Below are 13,497 nucleotides of genomic sequence, written 5' to 3'. Positions count from 1 at the left end.
AACTTTTATATCTAGTGGCTTAGAATCCCATGAATTGCATGGAAGACTGATAAGGGTTATGAGAATTTTATACCAGCAGACACCATAAGCTGGGACTGATAGAATTGAAGATAGAAAATAATAAGTGAAAAACAATATTGAGAGAAGAGCCATAGTTGCAGATGCCAGAAAGAACATAGCGGTGGGCCCAGAGTTTGGGCAGCCCAATAGGGACTCCAGGGCTAAGAGACGAGGTCACTATCTTGTAGGACCCAGTGAGTGAAGCACCAGATTACAGAGAATTAGTATGTGGCCTTAAAGACTAATCAAATTTGCCTAGCTGGGTTTCGGACTTGCTTGGGACCAAAGACCCATTTTATGCTTCCAAATTCTCCCTTTTGGAATGTGATTGCTACCTTTTTTCTGTCTTATCACACTATAAATTTCTTTTAAGTTGAGTTATACTAAGTATGCTATAGGAGTAAAATGCAACAAAATCGGAAATGAAATACAGCTGAAAAACTAAAAAATTAAAAAATATGTGGGAATTTTAAAATGTACTGCTAAATAACTAATGCGTCAAGGAAGAAATCATGACAGTAATGATAAATAATTTGACCTAGTGGAAAATGAAAGCCAAAAATACTAAATTGGATAGAATACAGCTAAATTAGTGCTCAGAGGAAAATTTATAGCTGCAATATGCTTGTATTAAAAATAGAAAGGTCTCAAGTAATGAACAAATCTTTCACTTTAAGAAATTGGAAAGAATATTAAGAACAAACTAAACCTCAAAGAAGAGAAAAAAATATATAAAGATTAGAGAAAAGAATAAATAAAATGGAGAACAGAAAATTGACAGAGAATATCAATAATCATTGTGTTTTTTAAAGTAATTAACAAAATTATTCATATTTTAGCTACTTATAAGATTGTACAAACTATGTAATCAATGATTCCTGGTTCCTTTAATTTGTTAAATGGGTAAAAAAGCAGTGTAAGGATGAAATTAAATGGCACGTGCTTAGTAAATATCCCCATCTCAGGTCCTTGGCATTTGAATGAAGTTCAGACTTTGTACATTTGAATATAGTTATGCACAGATGTATTTAAATGTGTATGTAAAGTACATTTTCTCTGTAATTTATGTTCTATAATTTATATTCTTTTGATATCTACTGCTTAAAATTTTACTACAAATTTGATATGATTCTGAAGTCTAATTCTTAAAGTTCAGTTATTAAAGAGAATATTTATATATTTTGATTGTCTTTGACTTCTTACCTTTTGGTCATTTCCTGAGATAATTTTATATTTCAATTAAAATTTTAAAAGTTAGACAATTTAATCACCATTTCATACTTTATTAAGTAATCATGGATTCATTTATTTTACCATCACAACTTAGTTGAGGATAAAAAAGTTTATAGCCCTCTCAAACAAATAACTATTTAAGGTTAATTATTTGATGCTGAGTGATTTTGAACTGAATAAAATTAATTTATTGAATAAAATTTATAATATTGCAATCTTAATTAAATAATCTTAGTTTATATCTGAAAGGGTTAACAATTTTGAAATCTAAAAATATTCATTTTAAAATGTTGGTTAAGAATCATTTTACCTTGAATTTTTTAGAGTAATATTTCTTAGTCCACAGTGAATCCTTTGAGAAGTAAGTGAAGCAGATTTATTTCCCAAGAGACAGTGGATCACACAGTGTTAGAGCAAACAAATACAAAAAAACTGACAGTGTATTTACATTTGCCTCAGGGGAGCTAGTACTTCCGAATTTTGTGACAAAGTCTAATACTTTGAGGGAAATTTGATCTTTCTGACAGTTCTACCAAGTTACCATCTCAAAATCAGAAAGAATTTTGTCAAATTTACAAAATGAAGGCATTTTATTATTAACAGATAAGAAAACATGATTATATTTTTGCACAATATTTAGTGCAATGTCTTTAACTCTAGAATTTTAAAGGCATTCACTTTGGGCAATATTGCTCCATATTAAACCGTCTAATTTTTTCAATTGTGCTATTTAGTTATTACTGTCTTACAACCCAGGGAGTGTACCCAGCTCCCCGAGCTCCTAGGTCCTCAGACACTCTAACCCCTATGAATGGGGAAAGAGGCCCCAGAGCGGTGGTGAGTTTACCATATGAATAAAATTGTGGACCCAAAGAATTTTGCAGAAAAGCAATTTACTAGACAGAGAGAGAGAGAGAGAGAGAGAGAGAAAGAGAGAGAGAGAGAAGAGAGATAAAGAAATCATTCATAATTGTTTAAAATAATGACAATACTATTTATGAGTTTAGAGTATTAATTAGAAAAAATTAAATATCCAGCATATTTTAATTTTTTTCTTCATCTGTAAAATTTACAAAAAAAAATAATACCTATTTTGAATAGCATATTATCAAATATCAAAACAAAATGTAATTTCTGAAATGTAAATTTTTAAAAAATACACAGATACCCACACACACACAAACACACACACACACACACACACACACACACACACACACACTTTACTAGGTGCTGATAATTTTGAGTTCCTTGTTTGCTTTCAACGTGTTGGAGAGTAAGATAAGATTTTGTAGTTGAACATCTTATGGAAAAAAAAAATTTTAAAGTTAAGTTGCAGGTTTTTCTAAATCCAAGATATGTAGGTGTTGGGACAGACACTGAGGCCATTATTTCATGAGATTGTAAAACACAAGACAAAGTTGTATAGTGCTTAAAGATGTGACAGATCAAGGCTGCAAAATGTGGCTCAAAATAAAATTAAAATTGGATTCTTGAATTATACACAGAATATATTGAAATAAGGCAATTTATGTGTGAGACCAACTAAATGAATCTCTTGAAAAAACTGTTGTCTGAACAAACATGGTCTCACTAATGGAAAGGAATAAATCATCAATTAGTTTATTTAAAAAATTAGATGCTTCTTGCATACAACTTAATAATACATCATAGCGTTTGCCAAGAAAAGAAGTGTAGAATCATATAAAACATTTTATCTTTAGATGACTTTAATCAGATGTTTTGTCCTTTTATTAATTAATTTTTCTTTAGGTTTTATTGAAGTATGATTTTCATGGAATCACATTAATCAGTTTCAAACAAATAGTTTGATACGTTTTAAAAATGTTTGCTATTATTTAATCAGTACCACAATTATGATCTAAAACATTTTCATCACTCAGAGTTTCCTCATGCTCCTTTGCAATCAGTCTCTTTATAAACTGTTTCCTAACACTACATTAAATTGTATAATTTGTTATCTTTGGGACTGTCTTCCTTCATATTCCTCTGAGAAATATCTATGCTAGTGTGTATATGAGAAATCAATTTATTTTTAGTATTGATTTTTATTTCATTATCTGCATATATAATTTATCAGATTTTAAGACAGAACACAGAAAGTTGCTATAAATGTCTGAGGTCTTGCCTTTGGGGTGCACATGTTTTAACTTATTTTGGTAGTTACCTTGAAGTGAAATTGTTGATTCCATAATAATCATAGGTTTAGCTTTTTAGGAAACTATCAAATTGTTTTTGAGAGTGGCTAGCCCATTTATCATTGCAATGCAGGGAAGTTCCTCACCGGGGTTTGGTAATAGTCATTTTTTTAAAATTCAATCATTCTAGTAGGGGTGTGAAGTCATCTTATTATGGTTTTAATTTGCATTTCATAATAATTAATAACCCTGAGAACCTTGCTCTGTGCTTATCATTTGAGTACTTGGTTTGGTAAAGAGTATCTTCAAATACTTTGGCAATTTTTATCAAATTATTTTTATTAATACATTGTAAGAAATCTTCATGTATTCCAGATACAAATCCTTTAACAGATAAACGCTTTCTCATATATCTTATTTCAGTTTTTCAAGGTTTAGTATGTTTTATCATATATCTTATTTCAGTTTTTTATTATTCACTACTATGCTAGCTATACTTATTTTTGTAGTATTCCTTTATCAGGATGAGAAGTTTACCTTCTACTCCTAGTTTGCTGAGATGTTTATCATAAATCATTGTAAAGTTTTTTTTTAATTACGAGATTGTAGTAACATTAAAAAATTGGTTACAGGCAAAGAATAATGCTCTTAATCACCTTACAAATGATAGTACTGGATAATCAAATAGTATATAGGGGAAACATCTCTTTATAAAATCATTCCAATCAATAAATGAAAATAAATGACATAATTACAATATCACAATTTTGCAAGGTCTAATGAATGAATATGAAAAACAGTTTATTTTTTACTTTTTTTTAATTCTTTCTCTAACACTTCCTTTTTTATATGCATCAGAGTTTCTGACCTGTATCTTTTTCCTTCTCTCTGAAGACCTTATTTTGACATTTCTTGTAAGGGTCTCTTGGTGATAAATTCCCTCTCAAATTTTAGTTGTCTGAAAGAGTCTACTACTTTATTCTTAAAGAAGAATAATTTCACTGTTTACGGAAGTCTAGGTTGTCGATTTCTGTTTTCTTTCAACATTTTATATGTTTTACTTCACTCTCTTCTTGTTTGCACAGTTTCTGAGGACAGTGTGGTATAATTTATATCTGTGTTCTTCTGTGGGTTTTTTTGTTGTTGTTGTTCATTTGTTTTGTTTGTATTCCACTCTATGTCCCCTTAAAATTTTAACTCACAAACTACTCCACACTGACTCTGCAGCAATCCATCCATTACAGATTAAAGTGCTCTTACTAATATTGGTTCCAACTGCAGGCTTCTGCTCCTGGACTTTTTTACCTGGACTTCTTTATCCACAAACTGTGAGTTTCTGTATCTGTCTGTCCATCTCTCACCATTTTCAGAGGAAAAGTTTTTTTTTTTCTATTACTCATTTATTTGTTGTATCTAAATGCTGATTTTTGTTAATCCAGCTTTATTCTGGTTGTGAGGATTAGAGTGACAATCTCTAATGTCTTTACATGTCAGTTCAGAAACATACATAAAATGCAAAACTATAAAATTCTAGAGGAAAACAAGGGATTAAATATAGGCGATTATGAATTTCTTAATGAGATGTTACATACAACATCAAAAACATGGTTCATGAGAAAAATAAATTGTATATTAAACTACATTAAAAACAAAAATTTCTGCTCTATGAAAGACAGTATTAAAAAAATGAAAGCACAGACCACTAACTGGGAACAAATATTTATAAAAGACAAACCTGATAAAGAAGTTGTATCTGAAATATACAAATAAGTCTTAAGACTCCACAAGAAGAAAAGAATAACCCAATTAGAAAATAGACAAAAGATCAGAACAGACACTTCAGCAAAGAAAATACATGGATGCCAAATAACCATATGCAAATATGCTCATCATAAGTCATTAGGGAATTATAGATTAAGAGAACAAAATACCATTACATACCTGTTAGAATGGCTAAAATCCAAAACCATAACAACATCAGATTGTAAGGAAGTGGAGCAAAAGTACTTTAATTCATTGCTGATGGAAATTTAAAATGTTAGAGTCACTTTGAAAAATGGTTTAGAAGTTTCTTACAAAGCTACATATAGTCTTACCATATAATATGACAATTGAAATACTATTTACCAAAAATAGTTAAAAACATGTCACAAAACATGCACATAAATGTTTACAGCAGTTTTATCACTAATTGCCCAAACAGTAAACAACCAAGATATTCTTCAATAAGTATATTTATATATGAAATGTGTTATATTCACACAATGGAATGCCTTTCAGCAATACAAAGAAATGTGCTATCAAGCTATGATAAGACATTTTAAATGTATATTGCTAAGTTAAATCAGGCCATCTGAAAGATTACACACTGTGTGATTCAAATTATATGACATTCTGGAAAAGGCAAAACTAAAGGCAATAGAAGATCAGTTTTTGCCAGGGGTTGATAGGGAAGGAAGACTAAGAAGATGAAACAGAGGATTTTTACGGCAGTGAAACTATTCTGTATAATAATGTAATGGTGAATACATGACATGAAGCAATTGACAAAACCAATATAATATTTAACACAGAGTGAACATTAATGTAAATTATGAACTTTAGTTATTAATAATTTGTCAATATCATTTGCAATAAATGTGCTATGCTAATTAAAAATATTAATAATAAATTCAACATAGTGGGAGTACTGTATGGGAGCTCTCTGCACTTGAGTTCAATTTCTCTATAAAATTAAAAATGCTCTAAGAAATAAAGTCTATTAATTACATGAAAAAAAAAGTCCAGGGACTACCTATATTGAGGAGACACTTCTTATCATGTTGCTTTACCTTGAATCTATTGACCAGAGAGGTGTACTGTGGATAGGTTTTAGGGTATTGAGAAACTCCTGAATCTGTGGGAAAACTTTCTATCCTTGTAATTTACAGTTTGTATGAAATTTTTATTATAAGCATTGATCTGAAAGCTTAAAACCTACATTGAAGTGTTAATGTTAATCCTGAAGTCTATTGCTATTTTCTAAAATCTTAATACATATTTCTTAAGCAACTTAACTCATGTAAAATATTTTTCACAGACAATTCATTTTTCCAAGTCTTGACAGCGTAATTTAGTTATCGAAAATTTCCTGATACATTAAGTAACCAATATATTAAAAACTTTTTTCCAAACTTGTATGTGCTCATTCATTTAGCTTTGTTGTTTTCTTTTTAAACACAATCGTCAGTTTACATGGCACTTTTGGCTTCTCCAGTACACAGATTTTTGCTGTTATTTTTCACAGTTCAGAAGGAATGACCTGCCCCATGTGATTTTTGGTAGATAATATATTTCTATGTAAATCTTAGTGTTCATGTCTTGAAGAACCCTGGCAGCAGCGGCATTTTGATTAAACTAATAACTTAGGTTTCACGCCAGTTGAATGCATAAAAGTCTTGACTTCACATTTGCTGTGACTACACTGCAATGAAGATAGATAGTTCAAACTATTTTGATTAAAAGTTCTGATCATCGTTGCATAATGGTTTGGCCACTGTGAATATGAAATAGGCTAAATGAATTATAGCACATGAACTTAATCAACTTCATCTTGTTTATATCCAGGCTCCTCTCCAACTCATCAAGGTCATTTTGAATTTTAATATAGCTTTTAAATGTGCTAATTGTCCTACCAAATTGGTGTCATCAGCAAATTTACTAAAGATACACTCTGGTTCATCACCCCAATCATTAATTTTTAAAATGTTTAATAGTAGCATACTAAGTGTGACCCCAGCAAAAATATAGTTAGCACTTAAAATTTCAAAAAATGATACAGTGTCATCAATTGATGACAACTTGATACTTTCCATTGGTTAAAAAATAGATTTTTAAAATATTATTAAAGTATCAGTTGTGTTTATCTATGCTATTGTCAGGCATTTTAATCTTAGAACTAGAAAATAGGGAATGTGTCTACATTATTCTTTGCTGATATTTTGATACACTATCACTTCTATTTGATGTGCCTGAAATTAAAAGATCACACCTATCATCCCTTCTGTCTTATGTGACCTCACTTTTACAGCAACTAATACTTGAAATATTTAGGGCCTATACTTCACCATTGTCCCTGGTTCAATCACCTTAATATCCCATTACCTTGACCTTCCAAAGTCCTATACATTTTTACTCCGTTCTTCCCCAGGCAAAAACACATGCTCATGCCTCAGAACTTGTCATAATAATATGTCAACATTTCAAAAATGTGGATGTCAAACATCCTTCTGCAATCATCCTCAATTGTTGTTCTACCTTTCTTATTTTAATATCCCTCCTTAATAATAATTTTACCTAATATCAACACAGAATCTATCAGCCCTATCACCTTTCAACATTCACATTTCCTTAATATGCTGTTTCTTCTTTGTTCAGGGTACAATCTATGGAATAGTATCACTATTCTCTAGCAAACCCAACTTCATACTCTGGCCTCTTGCCTATGTACTTGACTCATTATATTAATTTCCTAGGGCTGCCAGAAAACATATTGCAAACTGGGTAGCTTAAAGCAACAAAGATATAGTCTCTCACATTTCTGGGCAATTCAAGTCTGAGATCAAGGTGTTTGCAGGGCTATGTTCTCTCTGAAGGTTCTAGGGAAGAATCTTCCCTTGCCTCTTCCTCATTTCTTATGGTTGATGGCAACCCTTAGCATTTCTTGAATTCACTACAATTCTGCCTCACTACAATTTCTGTACTTATCTTAACATGACCTTGTTCCCTCAAGGTGGGTCTTTCTATCCAAATCCCTCTCTCCTTATAAGAATACCAGTCATTGTATTTAGAGCCCTTTTTAAGATAAAGATATCTTAAAATCTTTTTAAGATTAAGATATAACTTTATCTTAATTTGATAATCTCTGCAAAGATTCTATTTTAAAATAAAGTCATATTCTGAGGTTCTAGGTGGACATAAATTTTGAGGGGATATTATTCGCACAGTACAGTGACAAGCTCCAATCCTCGTTAGATTCACAAAATTTCTATTGCATTTTTCAAACTGAATTTCACAATGTATCTGCAGAAAATAACAGGTGAACTTGCCACTTAGAAATCATAACAACAAATCAATAATATCTCTTACTATTCATAAGTCTTCCTATTCCTTAGAAATGCAAGTCCACCTTCTTAGAGGGTTATTTTACTTTTTATTTAATTATCTAAAACGTACGTTTTAAGAAAGGAGATGACAACTCACATAACTAGCCAATTCCAGTTTACCATAACCAGGACTGATTTTCTGGGGTCAGTATTTATTCCATCGCCTTCCACTTACTGGAGAACTAGACTCCTAAAAGACAAACACTCACTCTGTCGCCCTGGCTGGAGTACAGTGGCATAATCTGGGCTCACTGCAACCTCTACCTCCCAGGTTGAAACGATTCTCCTGACTCAGCCTCCCAAGTAGTTGGAATTACAGGCACCTGCCATTATGCCCAGCTAATTTTTTGTATTTTTAGTAGAGGTCAGGTTTCACCATGTTGGCCAGGCTGGCCTCGAACTCCTGACCTCGTGATTTGCCCTCCTCAGCCTCCCAAAGTGCTGGGATTACAGGCATTGTGCTACCATGCCTGGCCTATTTTTGCTAGCATGCAACTACTGACTCATCTTCTGGTTCTTAGTAAACAACCTCCACTTATTTTTTACTCATTTCTATTTCATCCTGCTATATCTGGGAGTACTTTAACCAATACTTCACTAAAATTATTTTATTTCAGTTTAATAACTCTATTTTGCCAAATTCTTAAATCTTCTATCTGGTTTCACCTTATGAGAAATCTTAACACTATTCAATCCAGTTAACCATATTTTATACTTCTTAACATTTTTTGTTAGTTGCATGACTAACAATACTCTCCAGACCCTTTCTATATTGCTGGCTGTACCTTTTCAGTCTTCTGATTTAATTTGTGTCTTCCGAATTTAACTGCTCCAGCACTGGAGGGCTACAGAGCAACCATTTCAGCCTTCTTTTCAGTATGCCTCTGATTTCCAAATAAATAGGCACCTAAAGGATGATTTCATTCCACAGCTTCGAGGTCTCTAGCGCGCGCGCGCACACACACACACACACACACACACACACATATGTATACACACACACATACATATATAGCTCCTTAGTTTCTTTCCAGCTATCCACCATTTAGGTCCTCAGAACCGAAACCTACATGCTACATTCTGTTTTGGTCTTTCATTTTCTCCTACCTCTAGTCCAATACACTTACTCTAGATTTAGAAAAAAACAAAAAACATATAGACAGTGAGTCAGAGCAGATAAATAGTAGAAGCCAAGGATGTTATACCTAGAGAGTGTGGTGGATAGAGGGAGCATAAAGTGTGAAGGTGTTTACAGACTAAAGGGTAAATTATGTTCAAGAGAAATGAAAGATTTATATACTATGCTCAGGGAAGGAATAGCAGGACATAAGGAGAGAGAGAGTATGAATGAGTCCAGATCATGTACAGCATTCTAAAGGTTAAAGATATATGTCTTTTAAGAAAAATATGACGATACTTTATTCTTACACTGGCCTTGAATTAGTTGACAGGGTATGTATAATAACAAATTATGATGGAAAAATCCTTGTAAATAATAAATCACCACTGATGTGTTTTGGTATATTTAAAGTGATACTAATAATTTTTTCACAGCAAGGGAGACTCTTTTTTGGTAAGTAACTAATAATCATAATTTTAGTTGGCAATTAAATGTAAAAGTTGTGAATAATGAAGAAAAGGAATGGCGAGACTTGTATGTAAAGGGCAAAAACAAAGCATTAGGTAAACAAATTAAAAAATGCATTTGTAATAAATTAATAAAATTTTGTAAAAATAAAGAAATTTAAACACAGCACTTTAACACCATGAAAAATTATTAAAATTCTTAGTGAAAATTAGAAATACTAGTAGAAATAAATAAATATTAGCAAAATAACATTTTAATAGTATAATAAACATTCTTAATATTCTTGAAGACCATATTTTGACACAAAAGTTAACAGCATATAAAAATTATAATTAAGGAATAATTTTTAAAAACAAAAATTAAGAAATAAGAAATTGAGATGATATAAAATCTATGGAAATAATCATGTGACCTTATAATCTGGTTTCAGTCTCAACTAAGGATACTTTGTCTAAACTTGTGATTCACTAGGAGAACACTCCACATAAGAATCTATTGATAAGGTCTGCCATTTAAATGTTCTAAAATTTCGTTCAGATAATTTCAAAAGATATGCATGTATACAAACACATACACAGTTGTATATCTATGTAATATAAACAGATATGTTTAAAATACTTATAAAAATCTTTTGTCAAAACAATATGCATTATTAAAAGTAAAAAAGAACACTAAACATGTCTCAACATGCACCAGCATTTTTTCCCTAAAGAATTTGTGTATTGCTTAGTAAAATATAATTTTTCAACCTTTTTTTTTTTTTTTGAGACGGAGTTTCACTCTTGTTACCCAGGCTGGAGTGCAATGGCGCGATCTCGGCTCACCGCAACTTCCGCCTCCTGGGTTCAGGCAATTCTCCTGCCTCAGCCTCTTGAGTAGCTGGGATTACAGGCACGCGCCACCATGCCCAGCTAATTTTTTGTAGTTTTAGTAGAGACGGGGTTTCACCGCGTTGACCAGGATGGTCTCGATCTTTTGACCTCGTGATCCACCCGCCTCGGCCTCCCAAAGTGCTGGGATTACAGGCGTGAGCCACCGCGCCTGGCCTTTTTCAACTTTTCACTGCATACCATATTAATAAGTTATATGTGTTTGGTGAGGCAGTTTAACTTATTCCCATAACAGAGTCATAAATAATTATTCTTATAAGACAAACATAAAAATTTCAAAAATGTCTCTTTATTGTTGCTTAATTATGAAAAAGGTTAATAACTCTAAAATATTCTGGAAATGTATTTCCTTTTAAGAAATGCTTAAAACATATTTTTCAAAGAACTATGTAATTATAGATACAGTATATACTACTAATAAAATAAAACACAAACACGTCAATGAATTTGCTAATGAACTTTAAAATCTAAAAATAGAAGAATTAAAACTGACTCAAGAAGAAATAGCCTATTTCTATATATTTGATTATTGACATTGAATCTGTTGTTAAAAGCTTTCTCCCATCCAAGAAAAGAGAAAAATAAATACAAATTAAACACATATAAAAAGTAAACTTGATAATTTTACAGATATACTGATTAAAGTCTTCAAGGAAGAGATAAATAAAATCTGATGAAAACTTTTTTCCCAGAAGAGAACAAAGTGCCTTCTGTAATAACAAGGGAATATTAAGTCATGAACCATATCTAATACTAAACATGAGGGATGAGAAGATGGAGAAATTGTCAGAATTCAGAGACAGAGGGCATAATGTGGAGGGAGCTATCTCTCTTATGATTGCTCAAGGGTCAATTGAATGTCCACTCTAAATTGCTCTTTGCCATTGATCATACAGGGCAGTTCTGTTCCACTCACAGAATATGGTAAAAAGGAGATCTAGAAGAGTTCACAAGGGATACATTACGCTGCTTAAAAACCTTATTTTGCAAAATTAAATATGCATACACAAAGGTAGACACTTGGAAAATAGAAACTTATGAATGTTTTATTAATTGTATGTGTGAATGTGTATATTCTCATGAGTATAAAAGAGTATGTAACACTCAACAGCTTCTTCTATAAAAATTTAATTTCTCTTTGTTTTACTTTCCATTTTGTTGTGCTAAATTATAAAGATTGAAGTTATTCTAGGAGTGAGCATTTCTCTCCTCATCCTTTCCTACCATGCAGCTTACTATGGATTTAAAATATTTCCCCAGATCAATCGTGTATTTGAAGACTGAATTTGCCATACGCAGTCATTACAAAGAGTTATGAGGAAAAGTTATCTGAGGCTGGAAACCAATGGAATCCCATAGTAAATGACACACAGTGAAAAATAGTAGTGTCAAGAGTTGATGACAGAAAGGAAAAGGTCAAGATTACACATGGCTTTTTAGAAATGATTCTGGACTTACTCTGAATATGACAGAAGCCTTTTGAATCTGATCTGAGGGGTGATCACATCTGACATATTTAAAAATGACCCCTCTGGGAAATAGAAACTAGACTTGTGAGGCAGAACAAATGTGAAAGCAAGGGAAATTAGGCGGTTATTGTGTCAATACTCCAAGAAAGAGATGATAGCTGTTTGAACCAGAGTGTTGCCGGGGATGTGTTAAATAGTGATAACATTTGCTCATGGATAGTAAAGAGTTGGGAATATTAAAACATTTAGTGATGTAACAGTTGACTCCTGAACAACCCTGCAGGTATGGGCTCAGACCTCAGTATTTGAAATTTCATGTATAGGTTTTGATGCCACAAATTTTAACTACAAATAGCCTAGAAGAACTCTAGAAGAGTTCACAAAAAGATACATTCCACTGCTGAAAAACCTTATTTTGCAAAATTAAATATGCACACACACAGATAGACATTTGGAAAATAGAAACTTATGTATGATTTATTGTGTGTTTGCCTGTGTATATTCTCATGAGTATACATGAGGATGTTAACACTCAACAGGTTCTTCTATAAAAATTGACAGAAGCCTGTGACCAGAGCCTTACTGATAACATAAAGAGTTGATAGTTGATTAGCACATATTTTGTATATTATATGTATTATATACTGTATTTTTTTGAGACAGGTTCTTGCTCTATTGCCCAGGCTGGAGTGCAAATGGAGTGATCACAGCTCACTACAGCCTCCACCTTCTGGGCTCAAGCGATCCTCCCAAGTGGCTGGGACTACAACCCTGTGCCACCACCCCTAATTTTTGTTTTTTGTTTTGTTTTGTCTTGTTTTTGGAGAGAAAGGGTATCCCTATGTTGTCCAGGCTGGTCTTGAACTCCTGGGCTAAAGTGATCCTCCTGCATTGGCCCCTTAAAGTTCTGGGATTAGAGACATGAGCCACTGAGCCTAGCCTTATATACTGCAT

The sequence above is a fragment of the Sapajus apella genome, unplaced genomic scaffold, assembly GCF_009761245.1.
Source record: "Sapajus apella isolate SASKATOON/1434 unplaced genomic scaffold, GSC_monkey_1.0 scaffold11, whole genome shotgun sequence".
Lineage (NCBI taxonomy): Eukaryota > Metazoa > Chordata > Mammalia > Primates > Cebidae > Sapajus > Sapajus apella.
This window is presented reverse-complemented; position numbering follows the sequence as displayed.